This window comes from Oryctolagus cuniculus, chromosome 19 (genome assembly GCF_964237555.1).
Source record: "Oryctolagus cuniculus chromosome 19, mOryCun1.1, whole genome shotgun sequence".
Classification (NCBI taxonomy): domain Eukaryota; kingdom Metazoa; phylum Chordata; class Mammalia; order Lagomorpha; family Leporidae; genus Oryctolagus; species Oryctolagus cuniculus.
In genome coordinates this window covers 22,438,770-22,461,525 of record NC_091450.1, presented here as the reverse complement: position 1 = coordinate 22,461,525, position 22,756 = coordinate 22,438,770, and the positions used below count along the sequence as shown (strand labels likewise).

Below are 22,756 nucleotides of genomic sequence, written 5' to 3'. Positions count from 1 at the left end.
TGTTTTTCTTTCTGTATTCTTAGCAGTATTTCAGGTCTTGTGATTCCCTATTAGCACTGCAAATTCCTTTTTTTTGTTAAATATTTTATTTATTTTATTTGAGAGATAGAGTTACAGACAGTGAGAGAGAGAGAGAGAGAGACAGAAAGAGGCCTTCCTTCTGTTGTTTCACTCCCCAATTGGCCGCAATGGTCGGAGCTCAGGTGATCCGAAGCCAGGAGCCTGGAGCTTCTTTTGGGTCTCCCACGTGGGTGCAGGGGCCCAAGGACTTGGGCCATCTTCTACTGCTTTCCCAGGCCACAGAAGAGAGCTGAATTGGAAGTGGAGCAGCCGGGACTCAAACTGGCACCCATATGGGATGCCAGCACCACAGGCAGAGGATTTACCTACTGCACCATGGCACCGGCCCCACAAATTCCTTTTGAATTCTACTGCACAAATAAGGCACAGATTCCTTTCTATCATTAGCTCCATGACTAGCTACATAGACATGATCATAAACTCTGAAATCCTCTAAATCTGGAAAAAGTTCACAGTTTAGACTTCCAGCGCATCCTCTTGATCCTTTAATAAGAGATATATTATTTTTTGTGTGAAACATAACATCTAAAAACACAGCTGCCGGTGCTGCAGCTCAATAGGCGGATCCTCCGGCTGCGGCGCCAGCACCCTGGGTTCTAGTCCCGGTCAGGGGCGCTGGATTCTGTCCCGGTTGCCCCTCTTCCAGGCCAGCTCTCTGCTGTGGCCCGGGAGTGCAGTGGAGGATGGCCCATGTCCTTGGGCCCTGCACCCGCATAGGAAACCAGGAGAAGCACCTGGCTCCTGGCTTCGGATCAGCGTGGTGAGCCGACCGCAGCAGCCATTGGGGGGTGAACCAACGGCAAAGGAAGACCTTTCTCTCTGTCTCTCTCTCACTGTCCACTCTGCCTGTCAAAACAAAACAAAACAGCATATTGTTGTACAGTAATACAAGCCTCTGAAGGCTTCCCTGGGGCCTTGATGGCTTTCATATTTGAGGGTTCTCCTGAACCCATCCTACCAAACACTCAATATTACAGCTAGTACCAGTGACCGGAAAGATTTCCATTAGGATTGGGTGATAGACTTTGAGATAAAGTATTGAGTCATCAGAAACTTTTACATTATAAATACAAAGAAACTTTGAGAAAAAAATAAAATCTCAAAGCCCGTGCCAATGGTTGGTAGAGGTATCTACCATGAGATAATGAGGACTCTAAGTTTTTACTATTTGTTTGCTCTCCAAGGAGTCCTGCTTGCTTTTAATAAGAGATAATGCAGAACCAACCTTTGGGTGCTTTTTTTGTGAGATATACCTTATATTTTGTCATTATTATTTTTTTTTTTTGACAGGCAGAGTGGACAGTGAGAGAGAGAGACAGAGAGAAAGGTCTTCTTTTGCCATTGGTTCACCCTCCAATGGCCGCCGCGGCCGGCGCACCACGCTGATCCAATGGCAGGAGCCAGGTGCTTATCCTGGTCTCCCATGGGGTGCAGGGCCCAAGCACTTGGGCCATCCTCCACTGCACTCCCTGGCCACAGCAGAGAGCTGGCCTGGAAGAGGGGCAACCGGGACAGAATCCGGCGCCCCAACCGGGACTAGAACCCGGTGTGCTGGCGCCGCAAGGCGGAGGATTAGCCTAGTGAGCCATGGCGCCGGCATATTTTGTCATTATTAAGCTTACCTATGAGTTTAACTTGCAATACTCTCCATACATTTAACCAAAGCCTGCATATACTATAAAGTGATATTAACAGCATTATCTTCCCATTGTCCTATGTTGTGATCCTGTGACAACCAATGTGATTCATGGTTTTTGACAAGAACAAATATATAAAGTGTATACCAGAACAGCAGTCACCTTGTGGTGTTTCTTTTCTTTTTATTCCTTCTAACATATTTTTGGTAACAAAGTGTTTATTCAGTCATTTAAACATAACAATTTAAAGCTGGTCTGAATTGTTCCTAGCATTTCCATTTCTTCGGGTTTTCAGTAAGCTACAGTTAGGTTAGGAGGCACGTCTTTTCTTTCCTCCTGCTTGGCGCAGCCCCAAACTGAGGACTGAGCCTGCCTCAGGGCCTGCACTGTGGTGCGAGGCGTGAAGCTGCCACTTGGGAGGACGGCACCTGCATTAGAGCACCGGTTCCTGACTGCTCCACTGCCCACCAGCTCCCTGCTAATGTGGCTGAGAAGGCACAGAAGATGGCCCGAGTGCTTGCTTGACTCTGCCACCCATGAAGGAGACCAGGATGCAGCTTCAGGCTGGCCAAGCCCTGACGGTTGCTGCTACTCGAGGAGTGAGCCAGCAGATGGATGATCTCTTTCTCTCTCTCTCAAATAAATAATTTTTTTGATAGGCAGAGTTAGACAGTGAGAGAGAGAGAGAGAGACAGAGAGAAAGGTCTTCCTTTGCCGTTGGTTCACCCCCCAAATGGCTGCTACAGCCAGCGCGCTGCGCCAATCCGAAGCCAGAAGCCAGGTGCTTCCTCTTGGTCTCCCATGCGGGTGCAGTGCCTAAGCACTTGGGCCATCCTCCACTGCCTTCCCAGGCCACAGCAGAGAGCTGGACTGGAAAAGGAGCAACCAGGACAGAACCAGCACCCCAACTGGGACTAGAACCCAGAGTGCCGGCGCCACAGGCGGAGGATTAGCCTAGTAAGCCGTGGCACGGGCCTCAAATAAACAAATTGAAAGAGAAACAAGAAGAGAGTAGGAGACCTGAATTGCATTCCTGGTTCCTGGCTCCAGCCCTGGCCCAGCCCCATCCCAGTGTTTGGGAAGTGAAGCAGCTGATAAGATCTCTCTCTCTCTCTCTCTCTCTCTCTCTCTGTTTCTCTGCCTCTCAGATATGCTTTAAAATATTTTGGGGCTGGCACTCTGGCATAGCAGGTAAAGCCACTGCCTGTGGTGCCAGCATCCCATATGGGCACTGGTTCAAGTCCTGGCTGCTCCACTTCCAATCCAGCTCTCTACTGCGGTCTGGGAAAGCAGTGGAAGATGGCCCAAGCACTTGGGCCCCTGCACCCAGATGGGAGACTTGGAAGAAGCTCCTGGCTCCTGGCTTTGGATAGTCCCAGCTCCAGCCGTGGCAGCCAACTGGAGAGTGAACCGGTGGATGGAAGACCGCTCTCTCTCTCTTTCTCTGCCTCTCTTCTCTCTGTATAACTTTCTCTCTTTCAAATAAATAAATAAAAACATTTTTAAACTTCCGTTAAGTCTGTGGGGGCTCTGGTCCCATTTTATATGGTTTACTATCAAGTCATTGTTCTCAGAGACATTAGATAATGAAAGAATGGGTAGCCAATGATGAGAGCCATCAACCAAAATACTTCTTTAAAAAATTTTTTTTAAACTTTTATTTAATGAATATACATTTCCAAAGTACAGCTTATGGATTACAATGGCTTTTTCCCCACCATAACTTCCCTCCCACCTGCAACCCTCCCCTTTCTTACTCCCTCTCCCCTTCCATTCACATCAAGATTCATTTTAGTTTCTCTTTATATACAGAAGATCAGTTTAGCATACATTAAGTAAAGATTTCAACAGTTTGCTCCCACACAGAAACATAAAGTGAAAAATACAGGTTGAGTACTAGTTATAGCATTAAATCTCAATGTACAGCACACTAAGGACAAAGATCCTACATGAGGAGTAAGTGCACAGTGATTCCTGTTGTTGACTTAACAAATTGACACTCTTGTTTATGGCATCAGTAATCACCCTAGGCTCTTGTCATGAGCTGCCAAGGCTATGGAAGCCCCCTGAATTCACCGACTCTGATCATATTTAGACAAGGCCATGGTCAAAGTGGAAGTTCTCTCCTCCCTTCAGAGAAAGGTACCTCCTTCTTTGATGACCTGTTCTTTCCACTGGGATCTCAAGCGCAGAGGTCTTTCATTTAGGGTTTTTTTTTTTTTTCCCCAGAGTGTCTTGGCTTTCCATGCCTGAAATACTCTCATGGGCTTTTCAGCCGGATCTGCATGCCTTAAGGGCTGATTCTGAGGCCAGAGTGCTGTTTAGGACATCTGCCATTCTATGGGTCTGCTGTGTATCTCACTTCCCATGTTGGATCATTCTCTCCCTTTTTTATTCTATCAGCTAGTATTTGCAGACACTATTCTTGTTTATGTGATCCCTTTGGTTCTTAGTCCTATCATTATGATCAATTGTGAACAGAAATTGATCACTGGGACTAGTGAGATGGCATTGGTACATGCCACCTTGATGGGATTGAATTGGAATCCCCTGGTATGTTTCTAACTCTACCATTTGAGGTAAGTCAGCTTGAGCATGTCCCGAATTGCACATCTCTTCCCTCTCTTATTCCCACTCTTACATTTAACAGCGATCACTTTTCAGTTAAGTTTCAGCACTTAAGAAGAATTGTGTATTGATTACAGTATTCAACCAAAGGTATTAAGTAGAACAAACAAAAAAAATACTAAGAGGGATAACATATCAAGTTGCTCATCAACAGTCAGGGTGAGGGCTGATCAAGTCACCGTTTCTCATAGTGTTCATTTAATTTTAACAGGTTTCCTTTTTGGTGCTCAGTTAGTTGTCACCTATCAAGGAGAACAAGTGGTATTTGTCCCTTTGGGATTGGCTTATTTCACTCAGCATAATGTTTTCCAAATTCCTAACAGGGATCACTTTTCAGTTAAAATTTAAACACCTAAGAATAATTGTGTGTTAATTACAGAGTTCAACCAATGGTACTAGAACAAAAAAAATACTAAAATGGATAAAGTATTACATTGTACATCAACCGTCAGGACAAGAGCTGATCAAGTCACTGTTTCTCATAGTGTCCATTTCATTTCAACAAGTTTCCCCTTTGGTGCTCAGTTAGTTGTCGCCAATAGGGAGAACATATGATATTTGTCCCTTTGGAACTGGCTTATTTCACTCAGCATGATGTTTTCCAAATTCCTCCATCTTGTTGCAAATGACCGGGTTTCACTGTTTTTGACTGCTGTATAGTATTCTATAGAGTACATGTCCCATAATTTCTTTATGCAGTCTACTGTTGATGGGCATTTGGGTTGGTTCCAGGTCTTAGCTATTGTGAATTGAGCTGCAATAAACATCAATGTGCAGACAGCTTGTTTGTTTGCCAATTTCATTTCCTTTGGGTAAATTCCAAGGAGTGGGATGGCTGGGTTGAATGGTAGGGTTATATTCAGGTTTCTGAGGAATCTCCAAACTGACTTCCATAGTGGCTTAACCAATTTGCATTCCCACCAACAGTGGGTTAGTGTCCCTTTTTCCCCACATCCTCTCCAGCATCTATTGTTGGTAGATTTCTGAATGTGAGCCATTCTAACTGGGGTGAGGTGAAACCTCATTGTGGTTTTGATTTGCATTTCCCTGATTGCTAGTGATCTTGAACGTAACAACAGACACCACAGAAATAAAAAGAATCATCAGAAATTACTACAAGGACTTGTATGCCAGTAAACAGGGAAACCTATCAGAAATGGATAGATTCCTGGACACATGCAACCTACCTAAATTGAATCAGGAAGACATAGAAAACCTAAACAGACCCATAACTGAGAGACAGAAATTGAAACAGTAATAAAGGCCCTCCCAACAAAGAAAAGCCCAGGACCAGATGGATTCACTGCTGAATTCTACCAGATATTTAAAGAAGAACTGACTCCAATTCTTCTCAAACTATTCAGAACAATCGAAAAAGAGGGAGTCCTCCCAAATTCCTTCTATGAAGCCAGCATCACCTTAATCCCTAAGCCGGAAAAAGATGCAGCATTGAAAGAGAATTACAGACCAATATCCCTGATGAACATAGATGCAAAAATCCTCAATAAAATTCTCGCCAATAGAATGCAACAACACATCAGAAAGATCATCCACCCAGACCAAGTGGGATTTATCCCTGGTATGCAGGGATGGTTTAATGTGCGCAAAACAATCAATGTGATACACCACATTAACAGACTGCAGAAGAAAAACCGTATGATTATCTCAATAGACGCTGAGAAAGCATTTGATAAAATACAACACCCTTTCATGATGAAAACCCTAAGCAAACTGGGTTTGGAAGGAACATTCCTCAATACAATCAAAGCAATCTATGAAAAACCCACAACCAACATCCTATTGAGTGGGGAAAAGTTGGAAGCATTTCCACTGAGATCTGGTACCAGACAGGGATGCCCACTCTCACCACTGCTATTCAATATAGTTCTGGAAGTTCTAGCCAGAGCTATTAGGCAAGAAAAAGAAATTAAAGGGATACAAATTGGGAAAGAAGAACTCAAACTATCCCTCTTTGCAGATGATATGATTCTTTACTTAGGGGACCCAAAGAACTCTACTAAGAGACTATTGGAACTCATATAAGATTTTGGCAAAGTAGCAGGGTATAAAATCAATGCACAAAAATCAACAGCCTTTGTATACACAGGCAATGCCATGGCTGAGGAAGAACTCCTAAGATCAATCCCATTCACAATAGCTACAAAAACAATCAAAACTGGAATAAACTTAACCAAGGACGTTAAAGATCTCTACGATGAAAATTACAAAACCTTAAAGAAAGCCGGCGCCGTGGCTCAATGGGCTAATCCTCCGCCTTGCGGCGCTGGCACACCGGGTTCTAGTCCCGGTCGGGGCGCTGGATTCTATCCTGGTTGCCCCTCTTCCAGGCCAGCTCTCTGCTGTGGCCAGGGAGTGCAGTGGAGGATGGCCCAAGTGCTTGGGCCCTGCACCCCATGGGAGACCAGGATAAGTACCTGGCTCCTGCCTTCGGATCAGCGCGGTGTGCTGGCCGCAGCGCGCCAGCCGCGGCGGCCATTGGAGGGTGAACCAACGACAAAAAGGAAGCCCTTTCTCTCTCTCTCTCTCTCTCTCTCTCTCTCACTGTCCACTCTGCCTGTCAAAAAAAAAAAAAACAAAAAAAAACAAAAAAAACAAAAAAACTTAAAGAAAGAAATAGAAGAGGATACCAAGAAATGGAAAAATCTTCCATGCTCATGGATTGGAAGAATCAATATCATCAAAATGTCCATTCTCCCAAAAGCAATTTATAGATTCAATGCAATACCAATCAAGATACCAAAGACCTACTTCTCAGATCTGGAAAAAATGGTGCTGAAATTCATATGGAGGCACAGGAGACCTTGAATAGCTAAAGTAATCTTGTACAACAAAAACAAAGCTGGAGGCATCACAATACCAGATTTCAGGACATATTACAGGGCAGTTGTAATCAAAACAGCATGGTACTGGTACATTTTTTTCATGTGTCTGTTGGCCATTTGGATTTCCTCTTTTGTAAAATGTCTATTGAGGTCTTGGCCCATCTCTTAAGTGGGTTGTTTGTTTTGATGTTGAGTTTCTTGATCTCTTTGTAGATTCTGGTTATCAATCCTTTATCAGTTGCATAGTTTGCAAATATATTTTCCCATTCTGTCGGTTGTCTCTTCACTTTCCTGACTGTTTCTTTTGCAGTACAGAAACTTCTTAATTTGATGCAATCCCAAATGTTAATTTTGGCTTTGACTGCCTGTGCTTCTGGGGTGTTTTCCAAGAAGTCATTGCCGGTACCTATATCTTGCAGGGTTTTTCCAATGCTAATAATTTGATGGTGTCAGGTCATAGATTTAAGTCTTTAATCCATGTTGAGTGAATTTTTGTGTAAGGTGAAAGGTAGGGGTCTTGCTTCATGATTCTGCACGTGGAAATCCAATTTTCCCAGCACCATTTATTGAATAGACTGTCCTTACTCCAGGGATTGGTTTTGGATCCTTGATCAAATATGAGTTGGCTGTAGATGTTTGGATTGACTTCTGGTGTTTCAATTCTGTTCCATTGGTCTATCCATCTATTTCTGTACCAGTACCATGCTGTTTTGATTACAACTGCCCTGTAGTATGTCCTTTTTTCTATTTTGGAGCTGGTGTTGTGGCACAGCGGGTTAAGCTGCCACTGCCATACAAGGGCCAGTTTGAGTCCTGGCTGTTCCACTTCTGATCCAGCTCCCTCCTAATGTGCCTGGGAAAACAGCAGAAGATGGCCCAAGTGCAGCAGATCCAGATGGAGTTCCAGGCTCCTGGCTTAGACCTGGCAAGCCTCAGCCGTTGCAGCCATTTGGGGAGTGAACTGATGGATGGAAGATCTCTGTCTCTCCCTCTCTCTTTGTAACTGCCTTTTAAATAAATAAATAAATCTTTTAATATTTTATTTTATTTGAAAGGCAGAAGGAGATAGAATGTACAGAAGATTTCTCTTTCAAATAAAATGAAAGTAAAAATTGTTTTAGAAAGAAAATTTAGATTGTTCCTAATTTTCGGCTATTATTGACAAGACTGCCATGTACTTTTAAAATTTTTTTGAGAGGTGGAGAAACAAGGAGCTCCCATCTGGTGGTTCACTTCCCAAATGTCTAAATTGGCTGGGAATGAGCCTGGATCCAGAGTCAGAAGCTAGAAACTCCATCCTAGGGTGTGCATTAGCAGGAAGCTAGAATTGGGAGCAGAGCTAGGATGCAAACTCAGGTACTGTCATATGAGATGTGGACATCTCAAGTGGTGTCTTTCCTGCTACACCAGATGTTAAGTGTTGAATCTTATTTGCGATTTGCATTGTATGAGAATAGGAGATATTTTTCTGCCCAAAATGGATATTTTCTTACTTTGAGTTCCCACAGAAGCAGAACCAGATTCAGGCACAGGTAGTGTTTATCTGGCAGGAAACACCCCTCTGAGGGACTGGGAAAGTGGGATAAGGAAGGGAAGGCAGTTATATAAAGGCGGCTACTGTATCAGTCCTATGGGACAACTGGAGCCTGATCTGATTGGGAGTCAGCCCATGATATATGTTACCCCAGGATCAAGGGAACTAAGGTACCAGCTTGCCAACTCATTAATCATCAATTGAAGGCAGGTGACAATGTTAATTGCCTGTGCAGATGACAAAGTGGATTCTGGAGATAGGGATAAGCCCTTAACACTCCTCAAACAACTGCAAAGCCCAGGTTGGGCCAGGCCAAAGCCCAGAGCCCCGAGCTCCTTCTGGGTCTTCCATGTGGGTGGCAGGGTCCAGGCACTTCAGCCATCATCTGCTGCCTCCCGAGATGCATTAGCAGGAAGCAGGACCAGAGGAGTAACCAGGCTTGAACTGGCACTGATATGGGGTGGGAATCTTCCAAGCAGTGACTTAACCTGCTACTCCATGATGTGTGCTCCCTCCTTCTTCTTATAGAAGTTACAGTTCCCAAAAGTGATTGGTCACAGCTTTCCTCAGCTTTCTTGGAAAGGCAAGAGAGCCCAGGGAAGTCTGTTTTCAAGCACTGACACAGGTTCTGACCCCTCAGGGCTCATATGGCAAAGCTGTGGGCAGGTGATGTGTAGAATTAAGCTTCGCTCTTCACCAACCCCCAAGTTCCCAACTGAATTTTGATTGGAGTGACTTTAAATGTATAATTTAAGGAAAAGTCATCATTTTCACAATATAGAGGCTTCTATCTGGGGACCTGGTGATCAAGTCTTTTATACCTTTATAAAAGTTTTATAGTTATGTGTAGGAGGGGATCTTCAGATAATTTTTTCAGATTTTCTAGATATAGTATTTTTTGATTTTTCAGGTGAAGTCTTCAGCTCATAAGAAAGCAAGCATGCTTTAACAGAGTCTTTTTTCCTAACAAGCACTCGGTTGTACCTTAAATCTAAAACAAACAAAAAATACACACAAAAACACTACTTATTTATTTCAAAGGTAGAGTAAAAGAGAGAGGGAGGTCTTCTAACCATTGGTTTGCTCCCTAAATGCCCCCCCTGGTGGCACTGGTCCAGGATGAAGCTGGGAGCCAGGAACTCCATCCAGGTCTCCCAGTGGTTGGCAGGGGACCAAGCATTTGGGCCGCCTTCTGGCGCTTTCCCAGGTGCATTAGTAGAGAGCCGTATGAGAAGCGGAGCAGCCAGAACTCCAGTGGGCACTCAGATATGGGATGCTGGTGTCATAAAGGGTGGCTTCACCTGCTACGCCACATTGCTGGCCCCTGTGCGTTAGTATTTATACAACAAACTCTGGGCTTAAAATGCTTAACATCACAATTTTAACTATTTGCAAATGACCCCTCTAAGGTGGTTCTGTTTACAGAATACTTTTTTTTTAAGATTTTCATTTATTTATTTTAAAGAGTTAAACAAACAGAGAAGGAGAGAGAGAGAGAGAGAGAGAGAGAGAGAGAGAGAGAGAGAGAGAGAGAGGTCTTTCATCCTCTGGTTCACTCCCCAATTGGCCGCAACTGCCTGAGCTGCATGGATCAAAGCCAGGAGCCAGGAGCCTCCTCCAGGTCTCCCACGCTGTTGCAGGGGCCCAAGGACTTGGGCCATCTCCCAGGCCATAGCAGAGAGCTGGATCAGAGCTGGAGCAGCCAGGACTCATATTGGCACCCATATGGGATGCCAGCACTACAGGCAATGGCTTTACCCGCTATGTCACACAGTGCCAGCCCCTATGGAACACTTCTGACATCAAATGTGTGAGGATCTTCCTGGTACCAGAAACCAACTCCTCAACCCTCCAGACAGCAGCTGAGTGTTCTACAATTCCAATTCTGTCACCAGCTACCTGGAGTTGTTGAACCCCTAAAACCTGGGTCCACTCAGTGTGCAGTGTGTCAATCACTGACACCTCATGGGGGAAAGAAAAGCCTAATAACCTGGGCCATCCTTGTTTTTTTTAAAGATTTATTTTTATTTACTTGAAAGAGTTACAAGGAGAGAGGGAGAGACAGAGAAAGAGTTGCATCCACTGGTTCAGACTCCAAATGGCCACAACAGCCAGGGCTGTGCCAGGCTGAAGCCAGGAGCCTGGAGCTGCTTCTGGGTCTCCTACATGGTTGCAGGGGCCCAAGCACTTGGGCCTTCTTTTTCTGTTTTCCCAGGTGCATTAGCAGGAAGCTGGAATGGAAGTGGAAGAGCTAGTTTTTGAGGAGACAACAGAGGGGGTGCCAGTGCTGCAGGCGGATGCTTAACCCACTACGCCACAGCACCAGCCCATCTTTGACTATTTAAACAATTATTTATTTTACTTGAGAGTCAGAGATGGATCTTCCATATACTGGCTCACTCTCCAAATGCCCACAACAGCTAAGGTTGGGCCAGGCTAAAATAAGGAAACTTTAATCTGGGTTTCTTACCTGGGTGAAGGGACCCAAATACTGGAGCCATTATTTGCTGTCTCCCAGACAGAACAGTAGCAGGTAGCTGGAGCTGGGAGGGGAGCCAGGGGTAGATCCCAGGCCCTCTGATATGGGATGTGGGTGTCCCAAGCAATATCTTAACAGCTAGACTGAACACCTGTACCAGACTCCTTTTTTTTTTTAAACGGATGGAAGAAGTTTAATAGGAAAATAATTTTTGCCTTTCTTTATTCTGCAGGTCGCTGACTTTAGGATTCAGGAAAGGTCTAGTGAACTGGCTCTGAAGAGCTTCTTCCTAACCCTCTTCTCTTCTGTTGGCTATTTTATTGCATTACTTACTGATCTTTGTAGAGAACTTTGAATTACCGAGATGAAGAATTTTCCTTCTGCCCAAATACAGGAAAAGCTTTTTTTTTTTTTACAAATGGAAATGTCAAAAATCTTTATCATAGCCTAAAAACAAAATGTAGTTAAGATTTAATATGAGTAAATAAGATTTAGATGCATTTGAGGCCTGACTTTCTTTTTTCTTTTTTAAGATTTTTTAATTTATTTTATTTGAGAGGTAGAGTTACAGACAGTGAGAGGGAGAGACAAAGAGAGGTCTTCCTTCCATTGGTTTACTCCCTAAATGGCTGCAACAGTTGGAGCTACACTGATACGAAGCCAGGAACTTCTTCCAGGTCTCCCATGTGGGAGCAGGGGGCCAAGCACTTGGGCCATCTTCTGCTTTCTCAGGCCACAGCAGAGAGCCAGATTGGAAGTGGAGCAGCCGGGACTAGAACCAGCACCCACATGGGATGCCGGCGCCGCAGGTGGAGGATTAACCTACTGTGCCATGGTGCTGGCCCCGAGGCCTGGCTTTCCACACTATAATGGCTAACAGGCTAGTTCTGGTTCTTGCAAGCTGGGTTCATCCTGGACCATTGCCACCAGTGGGGGCATTTAGGGAGCAAACCAATGGGTAAAAGACCTCTTTCTCTGTTACTCTACCTTTGAAATAAATGCGTATTTTGTTTGTTTTAGATTTAAGATACACCTGAAGTGGCTGTTGTAGGCAAATTGGGACTGAATCATTGGAAGGAAGATCTCTCTCTCTCTCTCTCCACCCCCCCCCCCCCCGTCACTCTGCCTTTCAAATAAATAAATAAATCTTTAAAACAGAAGTTTAGGACAATACGACAGTGCAATCTAGAGCTGTAGGAGGAGCATCAGATTGGGAATCTGAGAGCAGGGCCCTGTGGTTCTCAGACACCTGGATTCTGAGATTCAGACACACACATTTTACCAGCCCTTGCCTCTAAACAGCTTAATCTGCTAGAAGACAAGAGCTATCAAACCTGTGCAGTAAAGTTTTACTGGTGTGACTGCAGACTGATGTGATAATGTGAGAGCAAAAGAGGTGATAGAATAAACAGGAAGGCCCTCTACCAATATGTGGACAATCTTAAGGCTGGTATATGCTAGGAGGGCATGGGAGGTGTCTTCCAGCTAGACAGGATAACTAAGCAGGGGTGGGTACTTGGCACAGTAGTTAAGAGAGAGACAGAGAGAAAGGTCTTCCTTTGCTGTTGGTTCACCCTCCAATGACCACCACGGTCTTTCTCTCTGTCTCTCTCTCTCACTGAAGGGATCACTTGGGATCCCTTCATCTCACATTTCAGTTTGAATCCCAGCTCTACTCTCAATTTCAGCTTCCTGCTCATGCAAACCCTGGGAGGCAACAAGGGATGGCTCAATGCTTGGGTCCTTGCTTTTCTCCAATGTAGGAGACCTGGCTTGAGTTCCAGGCTCCTGGCTTTGGCCTGGCCCAGCCTTGGTTGTTGTAAGCATTTGGTGACCAAACCAGTGGGTGGGAGATCTCTCTCTCTCTCTCTCTCTCTCTCTCTCTCTCTCTCATTTCTTTAAAAATAAGTAAATAAAATGAGTTCCACTTAAGAATGTATTGGCAGTGGGCAGATCTGTACCGTGGGCGCAGGAACTGTGGTATCCAGGTTCAAGCCCTGCCTCTGCCACTCCCCAGCTACCTGACCTGGATAGCTTGCTTAATCTCTGCTTATCTTTCTCCAACTATACAGGGAATGACAAAAATCGTGTTTACCTCACAGAGTGGCTGTATTACTCACTGCATCAGTGTACCTGCTCAACAGGTGTTAATTATTTTTCTTAAGTTAATGTACACTTTGTGATTGTTGCTGATATTGCAACATTCTAGTTAAGTCATTTTGAAAGATGAGGAGAACTCTAGTCAGTTAGAATATTTTAATTTAAAATGGATTAGGAAATTAGCAAGCATTTTCTGAGAATAACACATCAATGGATGTATTAAGTAAAGATATAAATAACATAATGAAGGGAAGCTACATTATGAAGAATAACAAACTTTCAGAAAAAATAGTGTGGTAGTCATTAAAAAAAATTGCCAAGCTTACTTACCTGGTCTAAAAGGAGGTTTTCAAACAAAGATCAAGCAACAGTTTCACAGGATTGCTGTTGTGACACAGTGGGTTAAGCTGCTGCCTGCCACACCAGCATCCCATATAGGCCCAGTTCAACTCCTGGCTGCTCCACTCCTGAGCCAGCTCCTTGCTAATGTGCCTGGGAAGGCAGCAGGGAAGGTCCTGGGAAGGTCCATGTACTTAGGCCCTTGGCACCCACATGGGACCACTGGGGCCATCTGGGGAGTGCAACAGTGGATGGGAGATCCCTCTTTGTCTCTCCCTCTCTCTCTATAACTCTGACTTTCAAATAAATAAACAAACCTTTAAAAAAGAAAAAGTTTCATGAACAAGTACCCTTCAAAAAAACCCAAAAACCCCGAATCACCAGAGGAAAAAAATGGCATCTCAATTTATATGAATTATCCTCTTAATTCGCTAAGCCAACAGGAATTTTCAAGAGGAGCCTATTATGACACTTCAGGTTAGTATTTTCCCTGAATGATTTTAGATATTTTAGATACTAGCTGTCAATCTACAAGTGGTTTTCCAAAATCACTTTCAAAAGCTGTCAATAAATACTAATTAGTTGGCAAGGAAAGCAATCTGAAAGTACTTTTAAAGCCAGCACCATGGCTCACTAGGTTAATCCTCTGCCTGCGGCGCCGGCACCGTGGGTTCTAGTCCTGGTTGGGGCGCTGGATTCTGTCCCGGTTGCCCCTCTTCCAGTCCAGCTCTCTGCTGTGGCCAGGGAGTGCAGTGGAGGATAGCCCAGCTCCTTGGGCCCTGCACCCGCATGGGAGACCAGGAGAAGCACCTGGCTCCTGCCTTCGGATCAGCGTGGTGCGCTGGCTGTAGCGGCAATTTGGGGGGTGAACCAGTGGAAGGAAGACCTTTCACTCTCTCTCTCTCACTGTCTAACTCTACCTGTCAAAAAAAAAAAAAAAAAAACTACTTAAAATTTGAAAGCATACACACTTAACTGATTGCCTTTCAGTTACTAACTGTCTTCTGTTGTCTTTTTATTTGCTTCCACTGTCAAAGTGGGAGGTGGGATCCAAGTAAAAGATAATTGTAAACTACTTCTTCATTTTAAAGCTAACCATCTCGCTACAAAATGGTTAGCTTTAACCATTTGATAAGAATGTGTACTTCTAAAAAATAAATGTTTATTATTTTTAAAAAGTAATTTTATTAAAAAAAATAGCAAGTGAAAAATAATGAAGGAAAATATATCTCATATAACAGGCAGAGACTGGAAGAGAATACACCAAAATGCTGGCTCAATCATGACAGTAGATACTCTCAAAAAACAATAAATTAAATTATTTTTTGTAAACTCTTAAGAAGGAAGAGTTCAGAATACTTTAATTACTTTCTGAAAGTGCCCCATTTCTTATTTCAAGGATTAAGGGGGAAAAAATCAAACCACCAAAGGGTAGTTGTTGCCGATACTAAAAACAGTGCCAAGGAATTGTCTTCATGAGAGATCGGGAGAGGAACTTCCAGGGATCCTACGATGACGAAAACCTTCCTGACCCCCTCTTCTAGTGATCAGCTTCACCCTGCTCATGGCATAAAGGCTTGGGAGTAGGGGACTTGGGATATCGGCCCTTTCCATAAAATTAGAACATGTGTGTTTTTAAAATTCTAGAAACATTCTGAGTATCAGAGTAGTGATATAAGCTAAATTGAATTACTTCAAAGTCTAAGAGCTCAGATCAGTTAAGATTGCTACTATATTTCCCTAATAACTTTAAAGAATATTCTGAGGTACAACAGCCATGACAATGCTTTCTAAGGTAAAGGAATTTAAGCTGACAGGAAACCTTAATATTAAGAGAAAGGCAAAAACTTTTGAATGACATCAGGACATTTTATAGGAAGTTTTCATGTGACTCACCTGTTTAAAAGGTAGTTCTCAGGCGATGAATTAGAAGGTGTTTCAAGGTACCGGAGCTGTGGTGTAGTGGGCTAAGCCTCCACCTGCAGCTTTGGCATACCATATCAGTGCCGGTTGATGTCCCAGCTGCTCCTCTTCTGATCCAACTAACCGTGGCCTGGGAAAGCAGTGGAAGATGGTCCAAGTGCTTGGGTTCCTTCACCCACATGGGAGACCTGGAAGAAGCTCCTGGCTTCGAATTGGCTCAGCTCTGGCCACTGAGGCCATCTGGGAGTGAACCAGCAAATGGAAGACCTTTCTCTCTCTCTCTCTCTGCCTCTTCCTCTCCCCCTCCCCCTCTCCCGCTCTCCATCTCAAATAAATAAAATGTTAAAAAAGATGTTTCAAGAAACAGACATGATATCCTCTAACCATCAGAGATAGTCTACTTCAGAAAAGAAATAAAACCTTGGGGCCAGCACTGTGGCATAGCAGATAAAGCCGCCGCCTGCAATGCTGGCATCTGTATGGGCTCTGGTTTGAGTCCCAGCTGCTCCACTTCCAATCCAGCTCTCTGCTGTGGCCTGGGAAGCAGTGAAGATGGCCCAAGTCCTTGAGCCCCTGCACCCACGTGGGAGACCTGGAAGAAGCTCCTGGCTTCGATCGGCGCAGCTCCAGCCGTTGCGGCCATCTGGGGAGTGCACCAGCAGATGGAAGACCTCTCTCTCTCTCTGCCTCTGCCTCTCTGTAACTCTGCCTTAAATAAATTAATTAAAGAAAAAAAAAAGCCTCACCCTCTTGTCCCCTCACCTTTTAAAGTATATGGCACAGGCTGTCATTAGAAGATGATAGTAACACAGGTTTTTCACAAGGAATCGCCCGGATGTGTAATCCACGCCCTCCTGACTAAGCCTGTGGCTTCAGTGCTTTCCTATAAGCTGCGAAGGCTCTCAGGAACAAGAGCTGTGAGCAAGATTTGTTATCGTACAGCACGGAGTACGGTTCTAACTCTGCTGTCAGAAGATCTATCCACCTTTCAGATAGACAGCTTGGGGCCAGAGTTGTGGCACAGCAGGTTAAGCTGCTGCCTGTGACACTGGCACCCCATATTGGACCACTGTTTCAAGTCCTGGCTGCTCCAGTTCCAATCCAGCTCCCTGCTAATGCACCTGGGAAAGCAGTGAAAGATGACCTAAGTGCTTGGCCCCTGCCATGCCACTCATGTGGGAGACCGAGGTGGAGTTCTTGGCTCCTGGCTTTGGCCTGGCCCAGCCCTGCCTGTTGCAGCCATTTGGGGAGTGAACCAGTGGATGGAAGATCTCTCTCTTTAACTCTGCCTTTTAAATAAACAAATAAATCTAAATCTAAATCAAAAGCAAAACAAGAACTCAATACCTCTGCTCTTCTCCATACCTACAGAGTAAGAATCTCTAGGGGTTAAGTCCTAAAGGCTCCTGAGGTTGACCTAAAGCTCAGCAGGGCTGAAAACTGCTGCTGTAAATAAAAGAATTTGAGGGTAATTGTGTATAGTGCATGCATTTTGTAATGCTTTTTTTGAAAGCCTCATCATTTTTTTTCCAGGTCTGCCTCAATATTTGTTAAGTTGTGTGGTAGGCCAATTTTCTTAAAAAATTCTATTGTATTTATTTATTAGAGTTACACAGAGAGAAGAGGGAAGGGGAAGAGGGAGAGAGGGAGAGAGGGAGAGAGGGAGAGAGGGAGAGAGGGAGAGAGGGAGAGAGGGAGAGAGAGGGAGAGGGAGAAAATTTACATCTGCTGGTCTACTCCCTAAATAGCTGCAACAGCCAGGGCTAGGCCAGGCTGAAGCCAGGAGCCAGGAGCTTCTTCCAGGTCTCCCATGTGGGTGCAGGAGCCTACAGTAGCTTCTGTTTCAATTAAAAACTACGTATTTCCTCAGTGCATTTCACCTTATGCTATTTTGACCCAGGTGTCACTTCTAAATGAAAGCTACTCTCAATGTGCACTCCCCAACCAGTAGCACCTGGGAACAGTTAGAAATGTAAATTACGAAGTCCCACCAAGACCTACTGAGCCAACAGTTCTGTGGATGGAGGGCAGCAGTGTTTTATAAAGCACTTTGGTTGGGGGGGCTGGTGCTGCGGTATAGCTGGTTAAGCCTCTACCTTCAACGCTGGCATCCCATATGGGTACCGGTTCGAGTACCAGCTTGCTCCTCTTCTGATCCAGCTCCCTGATAATGCGCCTGGAAAAGCAGAGGAAGTTGGCTGAAGTCCCTGGGCCCCTGCATCTGCGTGGGAGGCCCGGAAGAAGCTCCTGGCTCCTGGCTTTTAATCTCTGCAGCTCTGGCTGTTGCAGCCATCTGGGGAGTGAACCAGCGAATGGAAGACCTCTCTCTCTCTCTTTCTGCCTCTGCTTCTCTGTAACTCTGCTTTTCAAATAAATAAATAAATCTTTAGCAAAAAAAAAAAAAAAAGCACTTTAATAGACTTTAATAACCACCAAGCTATTGCAATACATTAAACCTAGAACCTTCAGATTAAATACAGAATATCTAATTAAATTTGAATTTCAGATAAACTGCATAATTTTTTACTTTAAATAGATCACAAATATTGCATGAGACATACTTACACTAAAAAAATTCAGTGTCTGAAATTAAACTAAGTAGATACACTATATTTTTGTTTGCTAAATATAACAACCCTATTTAAATCACCTCCATGTAACTTTTAACTTTAAGCAATAAGAATAAGTGTGTCCTTTTAAGAACAATAGCTTTTTTCTTCATAAAAGTAATTTCATGGGGCCAGCAGGGTAGCACAACATGTTTAGCAACTGTCTGTGACATAACATCCCATTGAGTCTGGCTTTTCCACTTCCAATCCAGCTCCCTACTAATGTGCCTGGGAAAGTGGTAGAGGATGGCCCAAGTACTTAGACTCCTGCACCTATGTGAGAGACCCAGATGGAGTCCCTGGCTTCTGGCTTGCCCCTGGCCCAGCCTAGCTCTGGCCATCGCAGGCATTTGGGGAGCGAGCCAGTGAATGTAAGTGTTCTCTCTGTCTCTGTCTCTCTCATTCTGTTACTTCCCCTCTCTCTAACTCTGCTTTCCAAATAAATAAATAAAATAAATCCTTAAAAGATCATTTCATAACGAAAATTTGAGAAAGATAACTAAGTTAAAAAAATGAAAAAGGAACACTCCATTCACTAAAAAAGCAGGGTGAGAAAATGTACCAAAATGTTTCCAATATTCATGTTTAGTGGAATGGTATCATGACCAGCATTATTGTCTTACATACTTGAATTGTGAATAATTCAGAACAGTTTGAGTTATTTGGAGGAATTATTCCTATTTTAGTGATGGCAAACCAAACACAAAAAGAACTTTGGATGATTTTAAAAATAAAACCAGAAAAGAAAGACAATCAAGATATTGTTCATGGAGCCGGAGCTGTGGTGTAGCCCTGGCCTGCAGCGCTGGCATCCCATATGGGTGCCGGTTCGAGTCCCTGCTGCTCCATTTCCAACCCAGCTCTCTGCTATGGCCTAGGAAAGCAGAGGAAGATGGCCTAAGTCCTTGAGCCCCTGTACTCGGAGGAGGCTCCTGGCTCCTGGCTTCAGATCGGCGCAGCTCCGGCAGTTGCGGCCATCTGGGGAGTGAACCACCAGCAGATGGAAGGCCTCTCTGTCTCTCTCTCTCTGGTTCTACCTTTATCTGTAACTTTATCTTTCAAATAAATAAAAATAAACTTCTTTTTTTAAAAAAAGATATTGTTCACACGGCAGACGTTGAGGTGCCCCTTGGTTCCAACTGCTCCACTTCCAGTCCAGCTTCCTCTCAATGCATTCTGGGAGGCAGCGCATTATGGCCCAAGTGCTCAGGTCCCTGCCACCCTGTGGGAGACTTGGATGGAGCTCCTGACTCCTGGCTTCAGCCTGGCCCATCAGGCATTTGGAGAGTAAACCAGTGGATGGAAGATCTCTGTCTCTCTGCTTTTCCAGTAGGTGAGACTAAGTAAATAAACATTAGAAAAAAAGATACTAGGGACATTTACAGGAAAATAGGGGGATGGCACACTCTGAGGCCCGTGGCTGTTTTGATCAGTCTTCACTCTGTCACTGGAGGACTTCCATGGGGAAGTGTTGGAGGCAGGTGGGACAAGTTAACTGTGATTAAGAGGTGAAAGGGATGGTACCTGTCTCTTGGCATTCCAAAAACCTGTTAAAAATTTTTTCTGTAATTTGTGCTTTAAGAAGCAACAAAACAATTATTTAGAAAAAATTATCTTATCTCTTAAAACATATTTTTCTGATTGAGAAGTAATACTTGGGGCAGGCAGTCGGGGCTCAATTAAGATGCCACTTGGGGCACCAGCATCCCATTATCAGAGTGCTTAGGTTGAATCCCAACTCCGTTTCTGATTTCAGCTTCTTGCTGGTGCACACCCTGGGTACATCCCATATGGGCACTGGTTCCTGTTCTGGCTGCTCCAGTTCCAATCTAGCTCTCTGCTATGGTCTGGGAAAGCAGCAGAAGATGGCCCAAGTGCTTCGGCCCCTGCCCCACATGGAAGACCTGGAAGAAGCTCCCGGCTCCTGGCTACAGATTGGCCCAACTCTGGCCATTGTGGCCATTTGGGGAGTGAACCAGCAGATAGAAGACTGACTCTCTCTCTCTCTCTCTCTCCCTCCCCCCCCTCCTTCCCTCCCTCCCTCCTTCTGTCTCTCTGGAGCTCTTTCAAATAAAAATAAATCTTAAAAAAAGCTATAGGTGCTGAAAGATGAAGTTGATTACCTTTTCCCCTTCATTTTATATAGTATAAAAAGTTGATTTGGGCCAGTGTTGTGGCAGAAGAGGTTAAACTACCATCTGTGACAATGTCACCATCCCATCCCATGTGGGTGCTGGTTTGTGCCATGGCTGCTCCACTTCCAACCCAGCTCCCTTTCAATGCATCTGGGAAAGCAGTAGAAGATGGCCCAAGTGCTTGGGTCCCTGCCACCCATGTGGGAGACCCAGATGGAGCTCTAGGCTCTGACTTTAGCCTGGCACAGGCCTGCTGTTAGGGCCATTTGGGGAGTGAACATGAGAATGGAAAATATCTCTGTTTTGTCACTCTGCCTTGCAAATAAATAAAATCAATCTTTTTCTTCTACTTTTTCCTTATGCAAGGTTTCTATCCTGGGTCTGTTAAAGACTCTGTCAACTAGTTCTGGGGCTATTTGCTGCTGAATTGCAACATCATACTGCTGAACTTTCTTTTTGGTGTCAAAAAAAGAACAGGTTTATATTGTTGCTTCTCCTGAAAATCCAGCAGATGGAGCTCTGACTACTGTTTCAATTTTCTTAGCTTCTGCAGCGCTTCCTCCTCCTCCTCCTCCTCTTTTTTTTTTTTTTTTTTTTTTTAAGATTTGTTTATTTGAAAGGCAGAGCTACAGAGACAGATTGAAAGAGAGACAGAGACAGAGAGACAGAGAGAGCTTCCATTCACTAGTTCACTCCCCAAATGGCTGTAACAGCCAGAGCTGTGCCAATCTGAAGCCAGGAGCCTGGAGCTTCTTCCAGGTCTCCTACGTGGGTGCAGGGGCCCAAGGACTTGGGATATCTTCTATTACTTTCCTAGGCCACAGCAGAGAGCTGGATTGGAAGTGGAGCAGCCGGGACTACAACTGCCACCCTTTTTAATATTTTTTTAAATAACATTTCTATACTTGATGGTTTTTTTTTAAAAAAGCTTATTTATTTATTTGAAAGAGTTACGCAGAGAGGCAGAGAGAGAGAGAGAAAGAGAGAGAGGTCTTCCATCTGCTACTTCACTCTCCAACTTCACTCTCCAACTGGCTGCAATGGCCGGAGCTGCACAGATCCAAAGCCAGGAGCCAGGAGCCTCCTCCAGATCTCCCACATGGATGCAGGGACCCAAGGACTCGGGCCATCTTCTACTGTTTTCCTACGCTATAGCAGAGAGCTGGATGGGAAGTGGAGCAGCAGGGACTCAAACTGGTGCCCATATGGGATGGTGGCACTGCAAGCAGCGGCTTTTCCCGCTACGCCACAGTGCTAAACCCATAATCTTTTTTTTTTAATATTTATTTTTAATTGGGAGAAATAGAGAGGAGAGGAGAGGGAGAGAGAGAGAGAGAGAGATCTTTCGTCTGCTAGTTCACTCTCTTAATGGCTGCAATGGCCAGGGGTGGACCAGGCTGAAGCCAGGAGTAAAGAACTCAATCCAGGTCTGCCACGTGTGTAGCAGAGGATGAAATACTTGAGCCATATTCTGCTGCCTTCCCAGGCATATTTAACAGACAGCTGGAGCCAAGGCAGAGTAGCTGGGACTCAGACCCGTGCTCCCATGTGGGATGCCAGCATTGCAGGTGGCAGCTTAGCTTGCTATGTTACAACACCAGCCTTGGGCTCTTTCTTGTTCTCCAGGAGGCCCAGATGTTTTTGAAGGCTAGGCTGGCTTCACTCTTGGCGTTCCCCTTGCCAAGGCTTAGCTGCCCTCCATAATGCCCACTCCTGGGAAAGTTCAGTGGACAATGTCATTACATGAAAAAGTTTTTTTGAGATAACATATTTTTATTACATTACAATCAAAGACTTAATGGCTCTACTAAATAAATGCTTCAATAAATTAAATGTAAAGTCCACAATCCACCAGGAAAATAGGTAAGGGCTAAACAGTCAAATGAAAATGTTAAAATGTCAATAAAAATCATCAAAATTATAGTAATAAATAATTCCTATCAGTTTGACAAAGATTTGAAAGGCAATTTGACAGAACACTGTGCAGCAAAACTGATACACATGGGCATTTTTTTGAGTTTTTTTCTTTTTAATTTTCTTCCCACACATAAGGAAGAACATGTGATACTTGTCTCTCTGTATCTGGCTTATTTCACTAACATGATGTCCTTCTGTTTCAATCATTCTGCTACAAAAGATAGAATTTCATTCTTTTTTCTAGCTGAATATTCATTATATATGTGCCACACTTTATTTGTTTATTCATCTGGTTGAGTCCATATCTGGCTATTGTGGACAGTGTTGCCATAAGCATGGTGGAGCAGGTATCTTTTTCATAAAATAAGTTCTTTTTTTTTTTTTTGGTATATCTCCAGTAGTGGGATTGATGGATCATATGCCAGGTCTATTTCTAGTTCTTTAAGAAATTGCCCGTTTTCCACAGTTGCTGCACTAATTCAAATTCCCACCTACAACATGTAAGTCTGCCTTTCTCTTCATCCTTGCAGG

General features: G+C 44.2%; 1 long non-coding RNA gene across 1 annotated transcript in view; it reads right to left on the bottom strand.

The window, feature by feature from the left end:
• Positions 1–22,756, bottom strand: part of LOC138847097 (uncharacterized) — a 74,888-nt gene that overhangs the window by 6,367 nt on the left and 45,765 nt on the right. Inside the window, exon 4 of the long non-coding RNA XR_011384698.1 lies at positions 15,538–15,694. This is a non-coding gene — a long non-coding RNA (uncharacterized lncRNA). The remainder of the gene's footprint in view (positions 1–15,537; positions 15,695–22,756) is intronic.